The sequence below is a fragment of the Rhinatrema bivittatum genome, chromosome 9, assembly GCF_901001135.1.
Source record: "Rhinatrema bivittatum chromosome 9, aRhiBiv1.1, whole genome shotgun sequence".
Taxonomy (NCBI): Eukaryota; Metazoa; Chordata; class Amphibia; order Gymnophiona; family Rhinatrematidae; genus Rhinatrema; species Rhinatrema bivittatum.
Window position 1 is genome coordinate 171344065 of NC_042623.1, and position 22024 is coordinate 171366088.

Sequence of the window (22024 nt, forward strand, 5' to 3'; positions counted from 1 at the left end):
TGTAGGTAACAGAGAAAGTTGCTTACCTGTGATGGGTGCTCTCCAAGGACAGCAGGGGGATGTCATCGGATAGATTCCAACCAGTAAAAGTTTCTAGAAGCTTTTGGCATGCCTTCCCATATCACAAATGTCATACAGAGCTCCATCAGTCTTAAAATAGCTAAAAATATATGTAGAAGATAACTCCAAGGGGAGGCGGATGGATGCTATGAGAAATTACATCCTGCTGTCTTCTGCAGGCAGCTTTTGCTTTCACCAAGGACAAGGAAGATGTATAGTCCTCATGTTTATTTATTTGTTTTAGTGTTTTTAGCTCACACCTTATCATTGTAGCTCAAGGCACGTTAAATACAGGTAGAAAGGTGGGGAATACCTAGCAACAGACTGCCTTCAGTAGAAAAAGGGGAAATTCATTAAAAAAAACAGGTAAAACGTTTTTTGGTAGCAACAAGCCATTTTGTAATTTAATCTTTTTTTTTTCTTTTTTATACAGCCTGGAAACAATAATATTAGGCTTTAGGAGGGATGGAGTTGGATTCTTGATCTCAAATAGACCTCATAGGACAGATTGACCAAAGTTACTGTCTCACCAGGCATCTTTTTCAAAACAATAATGGGATGTAAATGTGTGAATTGAGCTCCATGTTGTAGCCTTGCAGATCTCTTCCATGGAGTCTGATCTCAGCTGGGCCAACACCACCGCCATGGCTCTAACACTATGAGGCTTGACATGTCCATCCAGATTCAGATATGCCTCTCCATTTCAAAAAGAGATGCAATCTAGCTCGAAAAGTCATGCTTGGCAATGACAGTTCCAAGGTTATTGGGGCAAAAGAAACAAAAGGGCTTCACTCTGTTCCAGATAGAAGGTTAAAGCTCTTTTGCAACCTAGACTGTGCAAAGTTAGTTCACCTTTGAGGCTGTGTAAACATGTGGACGAGGGAAAATATTTGGATGAATGAATGACTGATTAAGGTGGAAGCCCAACACTACGTAAGGAAGGAACTTAGGGTGATTCTGTACACACATCCTATTATGAAAAACATAAGGCAGATAAATCACTAGGGCCAACAGCTCATTGCCTCTGCATGCCAAAGCCATTTACATCAGTTCACACGAGTCTAATGGCTCTAAAGGAGTTTTTATCAATTGGGTGGATACATGTTGAAGTCCTAAGACACAGTTTGAGAGGCTTTACCTGAAGCAAAATTCATATGAATCTGATGACTAAAGGATGTATAGAGATTGGTTTACTTTCTACATGGTGATGATAAGCGCCAACCGCTCTGAGATAAATTGTAATGGCATTAGTCTTCATCCCATGATGAATACCTTGGAGGTATTGAAATGTCTTTATGACATTTTCACTATCCTGCCTTTCCTCTAAGGTATGCATGTTTAGATCTTTAAGTCCATCACCATACCCCTTCCCCCGATTTAGCTACGGACCGCCGCTGGACCCCCAGGTAATTTAAGGCATTTGGGGGGGGGGGGGTTCGGGAGGGTGGGGGATTTAATTTAAAGGGTCGGGGGTGGGTTTTAGGGGGTTTTAGTGTGCCGGTTCACGATTTTAACGATTTTCACGATACTCTAAACACCCAAACGGCGACGATACGATTCCCTCCCCCTCCCAGCCGAAATCGATCGTTAAGACGATCGAGGACACGATTCACATCTCTAGTATCCTGTGTGCACTGGTACCTGTCATTTCAAATGTCATTTGAAATGACAGGTACCAGGAAGTGGATGGTTCTCCTACGCTTGGGCATCGGGGATCGCGAGTCCTCTCTCCCCCCCTCCCGAAGCAAGGCACAGGGCGAAAATTAAAACAAAAGTGAATAAAGTGTAATAAAAGTAAAAAGTAAACTTACTGCATGTGAATTTTCTTTGAACAGTCCTCTCTCTCCTCCTCCCATGGCACGCACCGCGGCTCCCCTGCCTCCCGGGGGCAGCCGGCAGCAAAAGCGGCTTCCAGCAGCCCCCGCCGGCGAAGGTGAATGAATGTGCGCCTGTGTGTGCAATTTGGGTGCTCAAGGCATGACATCACGATGTTTGGCGTCACGGCGTGTGATGTAGGTGTTTGCTAATGCCCTGCCTTGAGCGCCCAAATTGCATTCATTCACCTTCACCAGCGGGGGCTGCTGGAAGCCGCTTTGGCTCCTCTGCCCCCGCCGGCGAAGGTGAATGAATGTGCGCCTGTGTACGCCTGTGCGTGCAATTTGGGCACTCAAGGTGTGACGTCACGACGTTTGGCGTCACGGCGTGTGACGTCGGCGTTCGCTAATGCACTGCCTTGAGCGCCCAAATTGCATTCATTCACCTTCGCTGGCGGGGGCTGCTGGAAGCCGCTTTGGATCCCCTGCCCCTGCCGGCGAAGGTGAATGAATGTGCGCCTGTGTACGCCTGTGCGTGCAATTTGGGCGCTCAAGGCAGTGCATTAGCGAATGCCGACGTCACATGCCATGACGTCACACCTTGAGCGCCCAAATTGCATGCACAGGCATACACAGGCTTGCATTCATTCACCGCCGGCGGGGGCTGCTGGAAGCTGCTTTCACCACCGGCTCCCTCCGCCTGGATGAATGCACACCCGCCGGCTCCCGCCTGGATGAATGCACGCCCACCGGCTCCCTCCGCCTGGATGAATGCACGCCCGCCGGCGAAGGTGAGTGAATGAATGCACGCCCGCCGGCTCCCGCCTGGATGAATGCACGCCCGCCGGCTCCCTCCGCCTGGATGAATGCACGCCCGCCAGCGAAGGTGAGTGAATGAATGCACGCCCGCCGGCTCCCTCCGCCTGGATGAATGCACGCCCGCCGGCTCCCTCCGCCTGGATGAATGCATGCCCGCCGGCGAAGGTGAGTGAATGAATGCACGCCTGCCGGCTCCCGCCTGGATGAATGCACGCCCGCCGGCGCATACAGGCGTGCATTCATTCACTCACCTTCGCCGGCGGACGTGCATTCATCCAGGCGTACGGGCGTCCATTCATCCACCTTCGCTGGCGGGGGCTGCTGGAAGCCGCTTTTGCCGCCGGCTGCCCCCGGGAGGCAGGGGAGCCGCAGTGCGCGCCTCAGGAGGAGGGGAGAGAGGACTGTTCAAAGAAAATTCACATGCAGTAAGTTTACTTTTATTACACTTTATTTACTTTTGTTTTAATGACATGTCGAGCCGATTTTCGCCCTGTGCCTTGCTTCGGGAGGGGGGGATTTTGACCAGAGCCTGCCTATTGCTGTCACACCACACTAACGCCAGGGTAAGGGTCCTGGGGGGTGAGGGAGTCGTTTGCCCATGAAATTTCGTCTCTCTGACCTGACGCTCCACACTAACGCAGGGGTAAGGGAAGGCGGTAAGTTAGCAGGTTAAACGCGCGGCAAAATTACAGGTTAAAAAGGAGATAATCAGGGCACACATTACTGTATGGGAGGGAATAGCTAATCTGATCGTTTACATCTCATATACATGCCGCGGGCGGAAAGGGTTACCGGTTGATTTAAAGAAGCGGTAAGGATGAGTTGAAAGGGATAGTGAATCGCGGGTTGGACTTACGCGGCCAAATTGTGAGTTAGAAGCGGGTTAGAAGCAGGGTAACCGCAGCCGCGCTTTACTGTATCGGCCTGTATGAAATTTATGGCAGAAAAAAAAAACCCTCCCAAGCGTGATTCCTTGCAGTTTTTCTTCTCACTGTGTGCAGGTTTTTTCATAATTACAACTAGTGGTCTTTTTCTTGTTCCCATTCAAAAGGTTAATATTCCTTCTCCCTTTCCCAATTCTACACATCACATCATGCGTTGTTTTTCTCTCTTGCACCCTGGTCCACTAATATTTCTAGAAGAAAATAAAGCAATGCTTCTCTTTTATGCAGCTGCCTATTTTATCATTTTACATTTGCCTCTGCCCCCTTCCTCCTATTTCTATTTTTCTCTTGGACAGTTTTTCCTGTGCCAGATGTCCCAGGATTGATTGACAAGGACAGGTTTAGGAAGGAGATTTCAGGTTGCGGCATTAATTCTGGACGCTGTAGCGCCAAAAGCCAACTCGATCAGTTGGGGAACATTTGAGAGGGAAGTTACAGCTTAGATGAAAGAGCGTTATGCATGAACCCTGTCACAAACACACACACGCAGTGGCGCAGCTCTTTGCAGGATCGGACCACCATCTTCACAGCTTTTTTGGAGGCGGCTGCTTAACAATACTGGCAGCGCAGGAACACAGCCACAATGCAAGCAGGAGCTGGGGAGACCGCATGACCAGCTAGACCGGCTCACTGGGGGATGCCCCCTGGTTCCAAACCTCCTCTTTACTTTAAATATTTGTTAAGCGATTTTGATTTTTCCTCACCAGCCTCTACCTATGCCTCCCTTTCATCTCTGAGTCTTACAAAGACATTTTTGCATTTCCTTCTGTCATTTACATTTCTAAAAGAAGGTCTTATTCCGCCCCCCCCCCCCCCACCACACACACACACATTTTACTGTAATTGCTCTTTTTTTTCTTTTATTAAAATTTTTGCATTCCTGACTATTTTCCCAGCTTCTGTTAGCTTTTCCTGTCTTCCTTTATCTGCAGTCTCTTGCAGTTTGTGAACACTAATCTTCTATCCCTTATCTTTTCAGCTACTTCTTTAGAAAATCACAATGGCTTCTTTTTCCTCTTTTCTTTATTTACTTTTCTAACAAAAAAGGTTAGTTTCCATTATAAAATTTCCTATTCAGTTTGCTCATTTTCTGCTTCCCCTAGATTTTCCAGTATAGTTAATGAATCCTTGAGGTGCTCTTTCATTACATAAGAATATATACTGAGTCAGACCAAGGGTCCATAAAGCCCAACATCCTGTTTCCAACTGTGGCCAATCTAGGCCATAAGAACCTAGAAAGTACCCAACACTAAGGGGTAGATTTTAAAACCCCTGTGTGCGTAAATCCTCCCAGATTTATGCGCGCAGGGCACTCGCGCGCCGGCACGCCTATTTTGCATAGGCCGCCGGTGCGCGCAAAGCCCCGGGACGCGCGTAAGTCCCGGGGCTTCCTAAAAGGGGCGGGAGGGGGCGTGTCCGGGGAGCGTGTCCAGGGGCAGGGGGCGGTCTGGGGAGGGTCCGGGGGCATGGCGACGGTTCGGGGGTGGGCCGGGAGGGCGGTCCCGAGTCCCCCGGCACTGAGGCCTGCTTGAAGCAGGTGTAACTTGCCCAACAAAGGTGGGGGGGGGGGGGAAGGTGGGGGGACGCGGAAGGAAAGTTCCCTCCGAGGCCGCTCCACGCACCTTGCGCACGCCGACCCAGGATTTTATAAGATACGCGCGGCTATGCACATATCTTATAAAATCTGGTGTACTTTTGTTCACGCGCGTGTATGTTTTGAAGATCTACCTCAGCGTCTATCCCATGCTACTGATGCTAGCAATAGCAGTGGCTATTTTCCAAGTCAACTTAATTAATAGCAGGTAATGGACCTCTCCTCCAAGAACTTATCCAATCCTTTTTTAATCCCAGCTATACTAACTGCACTAACCACATCCCCTGGCAAAAAATTCCAGAGTATAATTGTGCGTTGAATGAAAAAGAACTTTCTCTGATTAGTTTTAAATGTGTCACATGCTAACTTCATGGAGTACCCCCTGGTCCTTCTATACTCTGAAAGAGTAAATAACCGATTCACATTTACCCATTCTAGACCTCTCATGATTTTAAACACCTCTATCTTATCCCCCCTCAGCCATCTCTTTTCTAAGCTGAACAGTCCTAACCTCTTTAGTCTTTCCTCATAGGGGAGCTGTTCCATTCCCCTTATCATTTTGTTAGCCCTTCTCTGTATCTTCTCCATCGCAATTATATCTTTTTTGAGATGCGGCAACCAGAATTGTACACAGTATTCAAGGTGCGGTCTCACCATGGAGCGATACAGAGGCATTATGACATTTTTTGTTTTATTCACCATTCCCTTTCTAATAATTCCCAACATCCTGTTTGCTTTTTTGACTGCCGCAACACACTGAACCGACAATTTCAATGTGTTATCCACTATGACACCTAGATCTCTTTCTTGGGTTGTAGCACCTAATATGTTCCATCCTCTTTATCATTTTGGTCACCCTTCTCTTTACCTTCACCATCGCAACTATATCTTTTTGAGATGCAGCAACCAGAATTGTACACAGTATTCAATAGAGATGTGATTCAGCCGAACCTTTTGGTTCGGCCTTCGTTATTGGCCCGCCGCAGGTAATTTCGTTTCCCGCGGTTCAGACCGATTTCTTTTGGCTGTCCCGAACCAAAAAAAACCCCAAACACCCCAACCCTTAAGATTTAATTAATTACAATCCCCCACCCTCCCGACCCCCCATCCAAAACTTTCCTAAAGTCCCTGGTGGTCCAGCAGGGGTCCCAGGAGTGATCTCCTGCTCTCGGGCCATCAGCTGACAGAAAACAAAATGGCTCCAGTGGCCCTTTGCCCTTACCATGTGACAGGGGCTATCGGTGCCATTGGCTGACCTCTGTCACGTGGTAGGAGCAATGGATGGCTGGTGCCATCTTAAAAAATGCCATTGGCTGGCCTCTGTTACATGGTAAGGGCAAAAGGCCATCGGCGCCATTTTAATTAGTGGCAGCTGACGGTCCTAAAGGGGGAGATCGCTCCCGGGACCCCGCTGAACCACCAGGGACTTTCGGTAAGTCTTGGGGGGGGGGGGGGCGGACAAGTCTTGGGGGGTCGTGAGGGTGGGGGATGGCAATTAATGAAATTTGAAGGGTTGGGGTGGGTTTGGGGTTTTGTTTTTTTTATGTGCCCTTTCTCCCCCCCAAAAAATGATAAGAAAACCACACGAAAGTTTGTGGGTTTTCCTATCGTTTCGGTGATGTCCCGAAACACGACAAAATAGGAAATATTGTCTATATTTCCTATTTTGTCGCAAACAAATTCACATTCCTAGTATTCAAGGTGTGGTCTCACCATGGAGCGATACAGAGGCATTATGACATTTTGCATTGTATTCACCATTCCCTTTCTAATAATTCCCAATATTCTGTTTGCTTTTTTGACTGCCAAAGCGCATTGAACTGACAATTTCAATATGTTATCCACTATGATGCCTAGATCTCTTTCTTGAGTGGTAGCTCCTAATATGGAAGCTAACGTTGTGTAACTATAGCATGTGTTATTTTTCCCTATATGCATCACCTTGCACTTATCCACATTAAATTTCATCTGCCATTTGGATACCCAATTTTCCAGTCTCAGCAGGTCTTCCTGCAATTTATCACAATCTGCTTGTGGTTTAACTACTCTGAATAATGTAGAATCTTCTGTATCATTTTAATAAAGTTAGTTTTTCTGAAGTCTAGGATCCTCATCTATGAATAAATCTTCTTCTCCTGTGCTCTAATACTGAACCACACTATCCAGTGATCAATGGATTCCCGATGATTGTCCACTACAACACCAGAGATACTGCTCCCTTTGCTAAGCACCAGGTCCAGAATTGCCCACGCCTGTATGGGTTCTGATACTATTTGATAGAATAGTTCTCTCTGCAAAGAATTCAGGATCTCCCTGTTTCTAGAAGACACTGCATTTGGGATGTCCCAGTCAACATTTGGCAGAAAAAATCCCCTAGCAACAGCACCCCACTTTCATAGCAATAATGTGAATATCACCCATTAAATCTCTATCCATTTCTTCTTTCTTTGATGGAGGTCTATATATTATGCCAATATAACTGTTGCACTTGGAGGTGGACTCTTGTCAGGAGCAGTGGAGAACAGCACCCTGGAAGGGACCAGGAAGCACCTGCCCCAGGGGGGCAGAGCACAGTAGGAGACAGAGGCTAGAAAAAGCTTCACCACTGGAAGCCCGCGGTCCCCCCGGTGGAGCCCATAGGGACCTGGGCCGCTTGGACTTAGGTGGGCCTCGCAGAGTCTCCCAGAGAGGTAGTAGAGGGACGTGCCCATGAATAGCAAGGGAGCATGGTCGGACTCTAGGCTGTAGGTCAGGAGGAGCAAGGAAGGCCAGTACAGCATATGCGATGACAAAGCAAGGGACAAAGCCGGAATCAGAAGACGTTGTCAATGGCACCGGGGTCAGAATCCGAGGATCAGTCCAAGGAGAAGTCAACAAAGCAGGGGTCAGATTCCAGTGGTCAGACGAGGTCACAAGGCAAGCAGAGGTCAGGATCCAGGCAGCGAACAGAATGGTCAAGGAGCAGGCCGAGGTCAGTACCAGAGAGACATTCCAAGGGTACTACCTGGGGAGACAGGATAGACAGACGCTGGAACAGAAGGATGCTGGAACAGTAGGACGTTGGAACAAGGCTGCAACAAGACTGGAACAAGACTGTGAACGTGGAGGTAAACTAGTACACTTACTGTGCCGACCCGATTGCCAAGGCAAGGAAGTGCAGGCAGGGACTTCTTTATATCCTACATTCAAGCTGGGCGTGCCATGGAGCTAGGACATGCCCCTGGCCATACAAGAGGCCGGGCAGTCCGCGCACACGTGTTGGGGCATAGCGAACGACACTGGGGATGCTGAACTCCGGCGTGAGGCCTTGTGTGCAGTGGAAGGCCCAGCGACTGCTGCCACGGGACGCCGAGGCCTGGAGGAGCTCACAGCTGCCGCTGGGGAGGCCAACCCATGACCTGCAGGGGAACTAGCGAGGTAAGCAGGCCCGTGCTTGGGGTGGGCGCGGACGGGGCACGAAACAGTACCCCCACTTCTAGGCTTCCCTATACAAAGCTGTGGCTTTTCAGGATAGGTCCTATGGAAAGTCCTGAGGAGCTCTTTAATATACTCAGACATGGCTAGGGTTTCTGGATGAGACAGTGGATAAGTTCTGTCCTTGGGAGGCATTGTGCCCGACAGAAGTTCTATGGAGCAATTGAACTTGCTTAGCGGAGGCAAAGTATCTGCCTTCTGCTTCGAGAAGACGTCTTCGAACTCAACATACTGGTAGGCAAACCAGATGCGGTGGTAGACTTCAAGACAGAAACTTCTGGAGATACTTGACGTAGACATGTCTTCTGGAATTTGGAACTCCACTGTACCAACTGCAAGGAATGCCAATCGAACTGGGGTTCGTGGACCTGGAGCCAGGGCAGCCCCAGGATGACTGGATCTGTAGAACATTTTAACACATAGAAAGACATCTCCTCCTCGTGGAGAGTGCCCATGGTAAGACGGACAGCCAGTGTTCGATGGGTGATGATCCCTGGAAGATGTTCTCCTTGAATGGAGGCGATGCGGAGGCTCACATATAATGGCTGAAGAGGAATGTTCAAAAGCTTGACAATGTTATCCATGATGAAGCTGCCACTTGCTCCTGTATCGACAAGAGCAGTGGTGGCGAAGGAGTGGGCCTTGATGCCCAGAAAGACTGGAAACAGGAGTTGGGGGCCAGTGACAGTAGCGCCCAAGCTTGGGACCCTTGCTGGACTCAGGCATTGCAGTTTTCCAGATGGACCAGACAGGACTGCCGAAGATGTCCGGAAGCACCACAGTAAAGGCAAAGACCCTCCTTCCTCTGACAGAGACATTCAGTCGGAGACAGTCACCCACGGTTCACCTCCATAGGTTCCACCACGGGAGCAGGTAGTGATGATGGAGTCTTGGCTGGAGGACTCTGAACACACATGGGACATGCTGTAGGAGAGCGGGAAGCCTTTACTTCTAGGCGCCTTTGCCGGAGATGATGGTCGATCTTCCCGGTGAGGGAAATCAGGTCCTCTAGAGACGTGGGAGTTTCACGGACGGAGAGTTAATTTTTGAGAGCACTGGAGAGTCCATATAGGAAGATGCTTGCAGACAATCTTCTTGCCACCTGAGCTCAGTAGCCAGGGTTCTGAACTCCACCGTATACTCAGAGAGGGTCTGTGATCCTTGTCAGAGGTGGAGTAGATTATGGCTGGCTATAGCTTGGCGGCCTAGGTCTCCGAAGGTCTGCTTGAAGAGAGCAACAAACTTGGATAGCTTGGAAAGCATGGGGTCAGAGCGTTCCCATAATAGAGAGGCCCTTGCAAGAGCCTTCCCTTCCAGACAGGAAAGGATGAAGGTCACTTTGGTGGTTTCCTTCAGGAACAAGGAGGATTGCAGTGCAAATTGCATGAAGCACTGATTAAGGAAGCCATGACAGGAGCGTGGGTCCCCGTTGTATCAAGGAGGTGCAGAGAGTGCCAATGATGCTTTGGGTAGCATAGAGGCAGATAGGCCTACGGGATTGGCCAGAGCTGTATCTTGCAGCTGGGAACGAAGCTCTTCCATTGAAGAGGCTAGTGATTCCAAAGCCCTGCAATCTTCTTGGATTGTGGCAGCCAAACCCGGTAGGGCCCTGGAGGCGGGAGACTCTGCCGAGTCCATGGCCTTGGCAACCTGTTGCGCTTGGAGGTGGATCCTTGTCCTGGAGCTGTGGAGAATGGCTCCCTGGTAGGGACCAGGAAGCACCTGCCCCCAGGGAGTGGAGCACAGGAGGAGACAGAGGCTAGGATGAGCTTCACCACTGGAAGCCCGAGGTCCGCCCTGGGTGGAGCCCATAGGGACCCGGGCTGCTTGGACTTAGGTGGGCCTCGCAGGGTCTCCCGAAGAGGTAGTAGAGAGGCATGCCCATGAACAGCAAGGGAGCACAGTCGGAATCTAGGATGTAGGTCTGGAGGAGCAAGGAAGGCCATTACAGTGTAGGCGATGACAAGGCAAGGGACAAAGCCAGAATCAGGAGATGTGGTCAATGGCAGCCGGGGTCAAAATCCGAGGATCAGTCCGAGGAGTAGTCAATGAAGCAGAGGTCCAGAGGTCAGATGAGGTCACAAGGCAGACAGAGGTCAGGATCCAGGCAGCAAACAGAATGGTCAAGGAGCAGGCCAAGGTCAGTACCAGAGAGACAGTCCGAAGGTACTACCTGGGGAGACAGGACAGACAGATGCTGGAACAGGAGGTCCCTGGAACAGAAGGCACTAGACAAGGCTGAAACAGTAGGATGCTGGAACAGTAGGACACTGGAACAAGGCTGGAACATGACTAGGAACGTGGAGGAAAACTAGTTCACTTACAGTGCTGACCCGATTGCCAAGGCAAGGAAGTGCAGGCAGGGACTTCCTTATATCGTACGTTCAATCAGGGCATGCTGCAGAGCTAGGACCCGCCCCTGGCCCTACAAGAGGCTGGGCGGTCTGCGCGTGTAGGGCAGTGGCATAGCCACAGGTGGGCCTGGGTGGGCAGCTGCCCACCCAATTTAGACCCAGGCCCACCCAACTGGCACCAGAACTGCAAGGCTGTCGCGGGATCCCATCCCCACGACAGTGAAGAGGAGGACCCAGGCCTGGCGCGCCACCATGGCACACATGAGGAAGCTGTCCTGCAGCCATATGGCCGACCAATCTTCCTGTTTGGGGGGGGGAGTGGAAGCTTCCACTTCCTCCCCCCAAAGCAGGAAGACCAGCTGGCCTCTCCTGCTGCCACCGGCCTCCTGCTCTCTTCGGGCCATACGGCCGACCGATCTTCCTGTTTGGGGGGGGGAGGAGAGGAGGGCGGAAGCACCGCGCACAACATCTGCTCCCCCCCCAGCAGGAAAATCGGTCGGCCGATAGATAGCAGGAAGATAGTCCGAAGATAGCAGGAGGCCGGAGGCAGCAGGAGGCCGGAGGCAGCAGGAGAGGCCAACTGATCTTCCTGCTCTGGGGGGAGGAAGCAGAAACTGTGCACAGGCTTGAATGTGTATGTGTGGATGAGAATGGGAGCCTTGGTGTGTGTGTGTGGGTGAAAATTGGAGCCTGGGTGTGTCTGGGAGTGAGAATGGAGTCTTGAATGTGTGTGGGTGAGAATGGAAGCTTGAATATGTGGGTAAGATTGGAAGCTTGAATTTGTGGGTGAGAGTGGAAGCTTGAATGTGTGGGTGAGAATGGGTGCTTGAATGTGTGGGTGAGAATGGAAGCTTGAATATGTGGGTGAGAATGGAAGCTTGAATGTGTGTGGGTGAGAATGGAAGCTTGAATATGTGGGTGAGATTGGAAGCTTGAATAGGTAGGTGAGAATGGAAACTTGAATATATGGGTGAGAATGGAAGCTTGAATGTGTGGGTGAGAATGGAAGCTTGATTTTGTGGGTGAGAATGGGTGCTTGAATGTGTATATGTGTGGGTGAGAATGGGAGTCTGGTTTTGTGTGTGTGGGTGAGAATGGGACCTTAAATGTGTATATGTGTGGGTGAGAATGGGAATCTGGGTTTGTGTGTGTGGGTGAGAATGGGTGCTTGGATGTGCGTCTGTGTGTGCATAAGAATATAAGCCTGGGGAGGGGTGAGAAAGTGAGAGCTTGTATGTATGTCTGCAGAGAATGTGAGCTTGGGGCGGGAGGAGAGCATATGAGAGTGAGAGCTTGAATGTGTGAGGGAGTCTGTGAGAGAAAGTGTGTGTGTGTGTGTGTGTGTGTGTGTGTGTGTGTGTGTGTGTGTGGAAGGGAAGAAGACAGTAGTAGAAGAAAGACACTGAAAAGGAATTAGGAAATGAGCGACAAGGGAAAAAGAGACCAGGACCAACTGATTAAAAAAATACAAAGATCAGACAACAAAGGTAAAAATATATATATATATATATTTTGAGATATTAGCAATTTAAATATGTCATCTTTAGGAATGTGCATTTCTTATATTTTTGAATTTTGCTCTCTCTTAAGTATTCCACCGTTCAGACATTTTAGAAAAGGGAATTATTAGAAAAGGAATGATGAATAAAACGGAAAATGTCATAATGCCTCTGTTTCGCTCCATGGTGAGACCACACCTTGAATACTGTGTACAATTCTGGTCGCCGCATCTCAAAAAAGATATAATTGCGATGGAGAAGGTACAGCGAAGGGCTACCAAAATGATAAAGGGAATGTTTAAAATCATGAGAGGTCTAGAACGGGTAGATGTGAATCGGTTATTTACTCTTTCGGATAGTAGAAAGACTAGGGGGCACTCCATGAAGTTAGCATGGGGCACATTTAAAACTAATCGGAGAAAGTTCTTTTTTACTCAACGCACAATTAAACTCTGGAATTTGTTGCCAGAGAATGTGGTTCGTGCAGTTAGTATAGCTGTGTTTAAAAAAGGATTGGATAAGTTCTTGGAGGAGAAGTCCATTACCTGCTATTAAGTTCACTTAGAGAATAGCCCCTGCCATTAGCAATGGTTACATGGAATAGACTTAGTTTTTGGGTACTTGCCAGGTTCTTGTGGCATGGATTGGCCACTGTTGGAAACAGGATGCTGGGCTTGATGGACCCTTGGTCTGACCCAGTATGGCATTTTCTTATGTTCTTATGTTCTTATGTTTCTCAGGCTCTGTATTTTGGCTTTATCTGCATGTTTCTGTTTCTAATTTATAGTCTCTTATTTCTATATTAGGTAAGGGCCAGTCTTAGTTTTGCCTGTGTGTGACAGAAATGCAGTATTTCTAGCATACAGTGGGGTAGATTTTAAAAATTTGCGCGATCACGTACTTTTGTTCGCGCACCAGGCGCGTATCTTATAAAATACGGGGTCGGCGCGCGCAAGGGGGTGCACATTTGTGCAACCTGCACGCGCCGAGCCCAGCGCGCGCTGCCTGTTCCCTCCGAGGCCGCTCCGATTTCGGAGCGGCCTCGGAGGGAACTTTCCTTCGCCCTCCCCCCACCTTCCCCTCCCTTCCCATCACTTCCCCTACCTAACCCACCCCCCCAGCCCTATCTAAACCCCCCTTACCTTTGTTTCATGATTTACGCCTGCTAAAAGCAGATGTAAATCTTCGCGCGCCAGCGGGCTGCTGGTGCGCCATCACCCAACCCGGGGGCTGGTCCGGAGACCTCTACCATGCCCCCGGGCCGGCGCCACGCCCCCGGGCCCACCCCCGCAACGCCGCGTCACGCCCCCGAAACGCCGCATCATTTTGGGCACGCCCCCGACACGTCCCTTTTACAAAGCCCCGGGACTTACGTACGTCCCGGGGCTCTGCGCGCGCCGGCGGCCTATGCAAAATAGGCGTGCCGGCGCGCAAGGGCCCTGCGAGCGTAAATCCAGCCGGATTTACGTGCGCAGGGCATTTAAAATCCACCCCAGTTTCTCTGTAGTAGTAGTCCAGCTTGTTCTGTTATTCCAGTAGGTGATGTATTAATGTTCTAGGGCCTGGTGTAGTATTTGCATTGCTGCTTTTTCATAAGGTTGCTGTTTGAATCCTGAGAGTCAGTGCTGTGATTGTATGGCAAGGTTCTAGATGCCTCTTTCTTTGCAAGAGTTTGTGTTACTTCACAAAATAGCAGTGGAGGGTTATTTTTTGCTGAGATGACACCAGAATTTGAATTTTTTTTTCATGTTAGCTGTAATGTGAGTTGCCCTAGTTCTGCGCTGCACCTGTTCTGATGATTAATTATATTTTATTGTATTTACGAAGATTTCTGCGTTTCTGCAAAGACGGTTCATGAAAGAATACATTCATTTTTGTTTTATTACATGATTGGATCTGATTGTTTTCTATACTTGAAATAATTGAAGTAAATTATTTTAAAGTTTCATATATGACACATAATGGCTGTTGCAAATTACTTAAGCCATTCTAGGGTGCAGTATATGGCATTATTTATCAATAAGAAAACAACTAGTAGGTCTCAGACCTGTATCTGGAATTCCAGAAAACATTTGACAAAGTCCCTCATGAGAGACTTCTTAGGAAATTAGAAGGTCATGGGATAGGAAGCAGTGTCCTATTGAGGATTGCCAACCAGTTAAAAAAGACAGAAAACAGAAACTAGGGATAAATTGTAAATTTTCCCAGTGAAAAAAGGTGAATAGTGGAGTGCCCCAGGAATCTGTTCTGGGACTGATACTGTTTAATAGGGGTGTGCATTCGTATTGACCGCATATGTAAAACGCTACGCATATTTTTTTTTTTACTTAAAAAAGTGATGAGACATAAACGATCGGATTTCCCACATATCCAACATAGCTATGTTGGATATGTTGGAAATCGCGATTGTTGATCCAAAATTAAAAGTTAAACCCCTCACCTTCCTTAATCCCCCCCCAAAGACTTACCAGAACTCCCTGGTGAACTAGCGAGGAGTGAGGACGCCATTTCTGCAATCCTTTGCGAGGAGCACGTGACGTCGGCGCCACGTCGAGTGACGCGACGTCACGTGATTCCCCGTGGGGTCGCTTCCGGGATCCTCGTTCGTCCCAAAAGTTCCTTTTGGGCCGAACAAGCATTCCGGCGCGACAGCTTGGGGGGGCCTCCTGACCCCCCCAAGCTGGCCAAAAGTTCCTTTTGGGCCGAACGAGGATCCCGGAAGTGACCCCGCGGGGAATCACGTGACGCCGCGTCACTCCGACGTGACGCCGACGTCACGTGCTCCTTGCAAAGTTGGTCAGAAATGGCGTCCTGACCCCGCTGGACCACCAGGGAGTTGTGGTAAGTCTCGGGGGGGGGGGGGGGGATTAAGGAGGGTGAGGGGTTTAAATTTTTATTTGCACATATGGACATATACTCAACTCATTGAATTCTGTTTATGTCCATATTGACCGCAAATGGGACCCCCTTTGGACATATGGACATATGGACATAAACTTTTGCTCTGCACATCCCTACTGTTTAATAAATTTTAAAATGACCTGAAAATGGGAACAATAAAGTGAGTTGATCAAATTTTCTGATAACACAAATGTATTCAAAGTTGTCAAATCATAAAAGGATTGTCAGAAATTGCAAGAGGGCATTGCAAAACTGGGAGACTGGGCATACAAATGGCAAATGAAATTTAATGTAGACAAGGCAAAGTGAATCACTTAGGGAAGAGTAACCTAAATTATATCTACAAAATGCAATGTTCTGGATTAGGAGTCACCACGCAGGAAAAGGATCTAGGTGTCATTGTTGAAAATACATTGAAATCTTCTGCTCAGTATGCAGCAGTAGCCAAGAAAGCGAATAGAATACTAGGGATTATTAGGAAAGGAATGGAGAATAAAACAGAATATAGCACAATGCCCCTGGATCATTCCATGGTGCAACCTTATCTTGAGTGTTGTGTTCAGTTCTGGTCACCACATCTCAAGAAAGATATAGCAGAATTAGAAAAGGTGCAGAAAATGGCAACCAAGATGATAAAGGGGATGGAACAATTCCCCTATGAAAAAAGGCTATAGAGATTAGGACTCTTCAACTTGGAGGTCTATAAAATAATGAGTGGAATGGAATGAGTAAACATTAATCAGTTGTTTACTCTTTCGAAAAGTTCAAAGACCAGGGGACACTCAATGAAGTTACTAGGTAGTACATTTAAAACTAATAAGAGAAAATATGTTTTTGCTCAATGAATAATTACGCTCTGGAATTCGTTGCCAAAGGATGTTGTGAAAGCTATTAGTATAGCTGCATTTAAAAAAGGTTTGGACAATTTTTGAGGAAGAGTTAAGGAAATCCACTGCTTAATCTTGGGATGGGCAGCTTGGAATTTGTCTACCCCTAGGGATCCTTCCAGGTACATGTGACTTGAATTGGCCATTAGGGATGTGAATCGTTTTAGGACGATTAAAATTATCGTCCGATAATTTTAATATCGTCTTAAACCGTTATGGAACACAATACAATACAGATTCTAACGATTTATCGTTATAAATCGTTAGAATCGTGAGCCGGCACACTAAAACCCCCTAAAACCCACCCCCGACCCTTTAAATTAAATCCCCCACCCTCCCGAACCCCCCCCAAATAACTTAAATAACCTGCGGGTCCAGCGGCGGTCCGGAACGGCAGCGGTCCGGAACGGGCTCCTGCTCCTGCATCTTGTCGTCTTCGGCCGGCGCCATTTTCCAAAATGGCGCCGAAAAATGGCGGCGGCCATAGACGAAAAAGATTGGACGGCAGGAGGTCCTTCCGGACCCCCGCTGGACTTTTGGCAAGTCTCGTGGGGGTCAGGAGGCCCCCCACAAGCTGGCCAAAAGTTCCTGGAGGTCCAGCGGGGGTCAGGGAGCGATTTCCCGCCGCGAATCGTTTTCGTACGGAAAATGGCGCCGGCAGGAGATCGACTGCAGGAGGTCGTTCAGCGAGGGTTCCGGCGCCTCGTACGGAAAATGGCGCCGGCCATACGCGTATGGCCGGCGCCATTTTCCGTACGAAAACGATTCGCGGCGGGAAATCGCTCCCTGACCCCCGCTGGACCTCCAGGAACTTTTGGCCAGCTTGTGGGGGGCCTCCTGACCCCCACGAGACTTGCCAAAAGTCCAGCGGGGGTCCGGAAGGACCTCCTGCCGTCCAATCTTTTTCGTCTATGGCCGCCGCCATTTTTCGGCACCATTTTGGAAAATGGCGCCGGCCGAAGACGACAAGATGCAGGAGCAGGAGCCCGTTCCGGACCACTGCCGTTCCGGACCGCCGCTGGACCCGCAGGTTATTTAAGTTATTTGGGGGGGGGGTTCGGGAGGGTGGGGGATTTAATTTAAAGGGTCGGGGGTGGGTTTTAGGGGGTTTTAATGTGCCGGTTTTTCGATTTTTCGATTTTTCGATTTTTTAACGATTTTTCATGATTTTTCACGATATTTTACCCCCCCAAACGGCAACAATACGATTCCCTCCCCCTCCCAGCCGAAATCGATCGTTAAGACAATCGAGGACACGATTCACATCCCTATTGGCCATTGTTGGACACAGGATACTGGGCTTTATGGACCCTTGGTCTAACCTAGTATGGCAAGCCTTATGTTCTTATGTTCTTAATCAAAGCAAAATTAAAGGGTTTTGCTTTATTGCCCTTTGAAAAATTACACGCAGAAAAAGTGTCTGCTTTCTATGCACATATTTTTCATTGGAAACAACAGATAAGCTTGAATAATCAAACCTAGCAGTATATTTCCTTTCTTGATGTCTTTTTCACCCCCAATAATACCTCCAGAATCCTTGTTGAACAACTTGCCTCTTTTCCCACTTACATGTTAGGCAGGATTCAAAATCTCCATTTCCTTAGGTAAAATGTATTTTTACCTGCAGAAAGGGCTTTGAATATTACTTTTAAGAGAACAATCATCAAAGCTACTTTTGTGGATAAAACAGTGTTATGCTCACTGATATGGACTTTAAAAAATGCCTGCCCTCAATGGAGGTAAAATTATGCATATTGTGTGGAGGTATTCCCAATGGCATGTTTAGGTCAGGAGAGAAAATAGTGTGCAATATTTTCAAATCTACTTGAAAGTATAAATAATACACAATAAAACTGGCACATATTTCTACTGACCCTTTTTTCCAGGCAATAATGAAACCAAAACTATGTGCTGAATTTTGCTTCACTTTTTGATGCAAACCAAGGGCTGGAATAAGGGTCAGGTCAGCCAGGCAACCACCCTAAGGTGCCTACTTATAAGGGGCATTAAAATCTTACCACCTCACTGGAATAAACCAGATCCCTAGGGATGTGCATTCATTTTCAACGAATGTGGAATCCGCAATGAATAGGTCCCTATTCGTTTGATTTGTGGGGCCGTGAAATGAATCACGAGTCCCCACAAATGAAACAGATCATATTAGTTTCATTCATTTGGTTCACAGTGCTTTCTTAGCAGCCTTTTGAAATAGGAGAAGGTCATGTGGGAGTATCCATAGCAACAACCAACCCTTTCCTGTGAGTCATAATGACCTCACAGCCCTGTTATAGAGTGGGTCAGACAGGTTGGCAAGGAGACCAGAATGCCAACGTATCAGAGCAAAACATTTTTCTAATTCAGCCAATCGCTGCTCTCAGTGCTCCGTGATGCTGTTCCTGCTATATTTCTACCTTAAGCAAGCATACCACAGTGCAGTTTCTTCTTGGGTTCTACCTGAGAAGGTTGTTGCTGTTTGAACTCTCTCAGAGTATCTCAAATCTTTATTCAATTGCTATTGCTACTTTGCTACAATTAATTTTCTATTGCTGAAAAAGATATTTGTTCTTTTTTGCTGCTGTGCCTGCCAGGCTTTTTTTTACTTCACTTTTATTTTATTGAACTCAGATTCTCTCTGACTCTCCCATTGAGACAAGCTGCCAGCAGTGGCATTTTGCTGTTGATCTTACCCCCCTGGGGTAGGTTACAGGCAGGGTGTGGGTGGTGTGGGTGGGAGATAGTGTAATAGTTGCAGTGGCTGTCTGGTAGTTGTTTTTTTCAAACAAGCAGCATCACTGTAGGAATTGGGCTTTCTGAGACTTCCAGTGTTTTATCTGGAGTTTCAGTTTTTGTGCATACAGAGCAGATAGTGTGAGAGTTCCAGTAGCTGTCTGGCAGTTGGTATTTTCAAACAATAAACAGCATCACTGTAGGAATTGGGCTTTCTGAGGCTTCCAGTTTTTTATCTGGAGTTTTACTTTTTGTGCACACAGAGCAGTCTCAGTTGTGTGTGTGTAGTTTTCCACACTCACATATATTGGTACAGTGGTGTTCTTTTAATCCGAATCCCCAGTAGGTATCTGGAGTTTTAATTTTTTTTGTGCACATAGAGCAGTCTCAATTGTAGTGTGCAGCAAGGCACTGTACTGTGTGTCTGTGTGTGTGTGTGTGTGTGTAGTTTTTCCCACTCACATATATTGGTACAGAGGAGTTCAATCACCAATAAAGAAATAATCATTTTAATTGAAATCCCTAGTAGGCAGTGACATTAAATCCATGATGTCAGGGAAAGGTAGACATGGCCGAGTGATTGGCACTGGCAGAGGAGGCACTTCAAAAGGCAGTCAACCATTAAAGATAAAAAGGGAGCTGTTTCAATCTAAAATCTCTGGAGGGGCAGGCAGTTCCATCCAGAAAAAACTTAAATTTAAAGATGATGCACTGCCACCACCTGTTTCTGACCCTGTTGTTTTGGAGGTGAGGGAAGGGGAGGCTGAGCCATCCAAGACAAACGAGTGAGACCCAAAAGCAGCAGTGTGACAGCAGACTGTAGTTAGGGCTGACGATGTAGCATAGTCACTGTTTGCTTCTGATTCTGATGAAGAATCATCTTGTATGGGATTCCCTTCATCAGAAATGGAAGACTTAATAGCTGAAGAAGGTTTAGGAGGATTAGTTAGTCCTGTCTTAGCCTCCACTTCAGTGCAGCAGGGGAGAGATGAAAATGATGATGAGGAGGAAGAGCAGTCAGCGCAGGCACAGAGTGTGACTGATGCCCCTGACATTGCTTCTCAGGGAGCACCCACTACTTTAACTCCAGTGCCAGCATCCACCCCGAAAGCTATAGAGAAGGGATCACAAAAGAAATCTGTGATCTAGAGCCACTTTAAACTGAGGGAGGACCCGTGTTTTCCTCAATGTAGTAGTTACTGTGCCAGGGATATTAGCAGAGGCAAGCAAGTGGGACATCCAACTAATTTTGGCATGATGCATCATATGCAGAAGCAACACCCAACAGTACTGACATCTGGGGATAGTGGCAATACCAGTCAGGGGACCCCTTTTTCCAGGCAGTGTAAAGTGTTTGAAAAGGAGCAGAGACACCCCACGCCCTCAGCCCCTTCTAGCAGTCAGGTGTCAGGCCAGCATCCCCCTGCTATGCATCAGAAGCAACAACCCACCATGGAAAAAATGGGGTGGTGTTCAGTAATGCTATCCTGGGGAAGGAGGCAGGCAGCCACAAAAGTTGTAACCAGGAGCATCATGGAATTGATTGCCCTTGATGACCAGCCCTTGCAGGTAGTGGAGAATGTGGGTTTCAAGCGTTTGCTGCAATTCTTAGCTCCAAATTATAAAGTCCCCTCCAGAACCACATTTAACAGAAAGGTCATCCCCAGCCTGTACAACGAGTATCGCAGACGCAGCAAAACACTGCTAGATAAGGCAGAGGGGAGGGTGCATTTCACCTGCAATATTTGGACCGCCATGAATTCTTTACACTCTTACATCTCCCTGATAGCACACTGGTGGGACCTGGCTGAGGCAGGGGCAGACAGCAGCTCTATTAGTGAACAAGTATTAGGGTGGAGGTAGGCTTTACTGCACACCCACCTGATAGATGAGGCCCATACCTCAGCCAATATTCTAGCATGCATCAGACAGATGCTGGCGGGCTGGCAGCTATACCAGAGAGACAGGAATCTTCAGGCAGGGTTCTTTGTCACAGACAATGGTGCAAACATGGTAAAAGCAATATCTGACATCCAATGTTTTGTACACACTCTGCACCTGGTAGTGAAGTCAGCTCTGAGGTTGGAGTCCAAGCACCAACAGAATTAATACCTGTATACGTTAATACACAAGTGCAGGAACATAGCAGGGTTCTTCACAGAAGTGTGAAGGCAGGGCAGGTTCTCCGACAAAAGCAGACTGATTTGGGGATGCCTCACAAGAGTCTCATTCAAGACTTCGGCACCCAGTGGAATTCCACCTATATGATGCTGCAGAAGTTAGAGGAGCAGCAGACACCCCTTCATGAACTTTCTGTGGAAATGGACATAAGTGTGCAGAGTCCCCTAGGGCATTATGAATGGTTAGTCATGAGTCAGCTGGTAAAATTCCTGCAGCCTTTCAAGGATGCCACAGAGGAGCTGAGTTCCAGAAGTGCCACCTTGGCTGACATCATCCCTATAGTTAATATTCTGGAGGAAAATTTGGAGGGCTTTAAACAGGAAGAGAGAATGACAGCAGAGGTGCTGTGTTGTCTGGACTTTTTGCAGAAGCATGTGCAAGAGAGATTAGGACCTTTAACAAAAGATGACAGATACATGCTCGCCACAGTCTGTGATCCCCTTGTGAAAGGGAAACTCGCCCTTCAGTCCGATTGTCTCACATTTGTGAAGAATATGATGTTAGGAAAGGTGTGTGAACAGGAGCGCCATAGGTAGAGACAGATTAGGCATGAAGCAGAAGAGGAAACAGCGGGCACTTCAAAGAGTAGTGCAAGCCAAATGAGGAGCAGCACTCTGTCAGCGACAGCTAGTACTTCCTCCTCCACTTCATGGCCAAAGCCATGTTGCCCCTAAAAAATCATATCTTCTGGCACAGGTTATAGCAAAAGCAGCTGGCAAGAAGGAATCTCAGCCTACCCAAACAAAGACGACACCATCACAAATGTCAGT

The 22024-nt window shown here is 47.9% G+C and overlaps 1 protein-coding gene across 1 annotated transcript in view; it reads left to right on the forward strand.

The window, feature by feature from the left end:
• The window catches only part of LOC115099495, a 132505-nt gene that overhangs the window by 104271 nt on the left and 6210 nt on the right, over window positions 1-22024 (forward strand). The gene's annotated exons all lie outside the window — the stretch shown is intronic.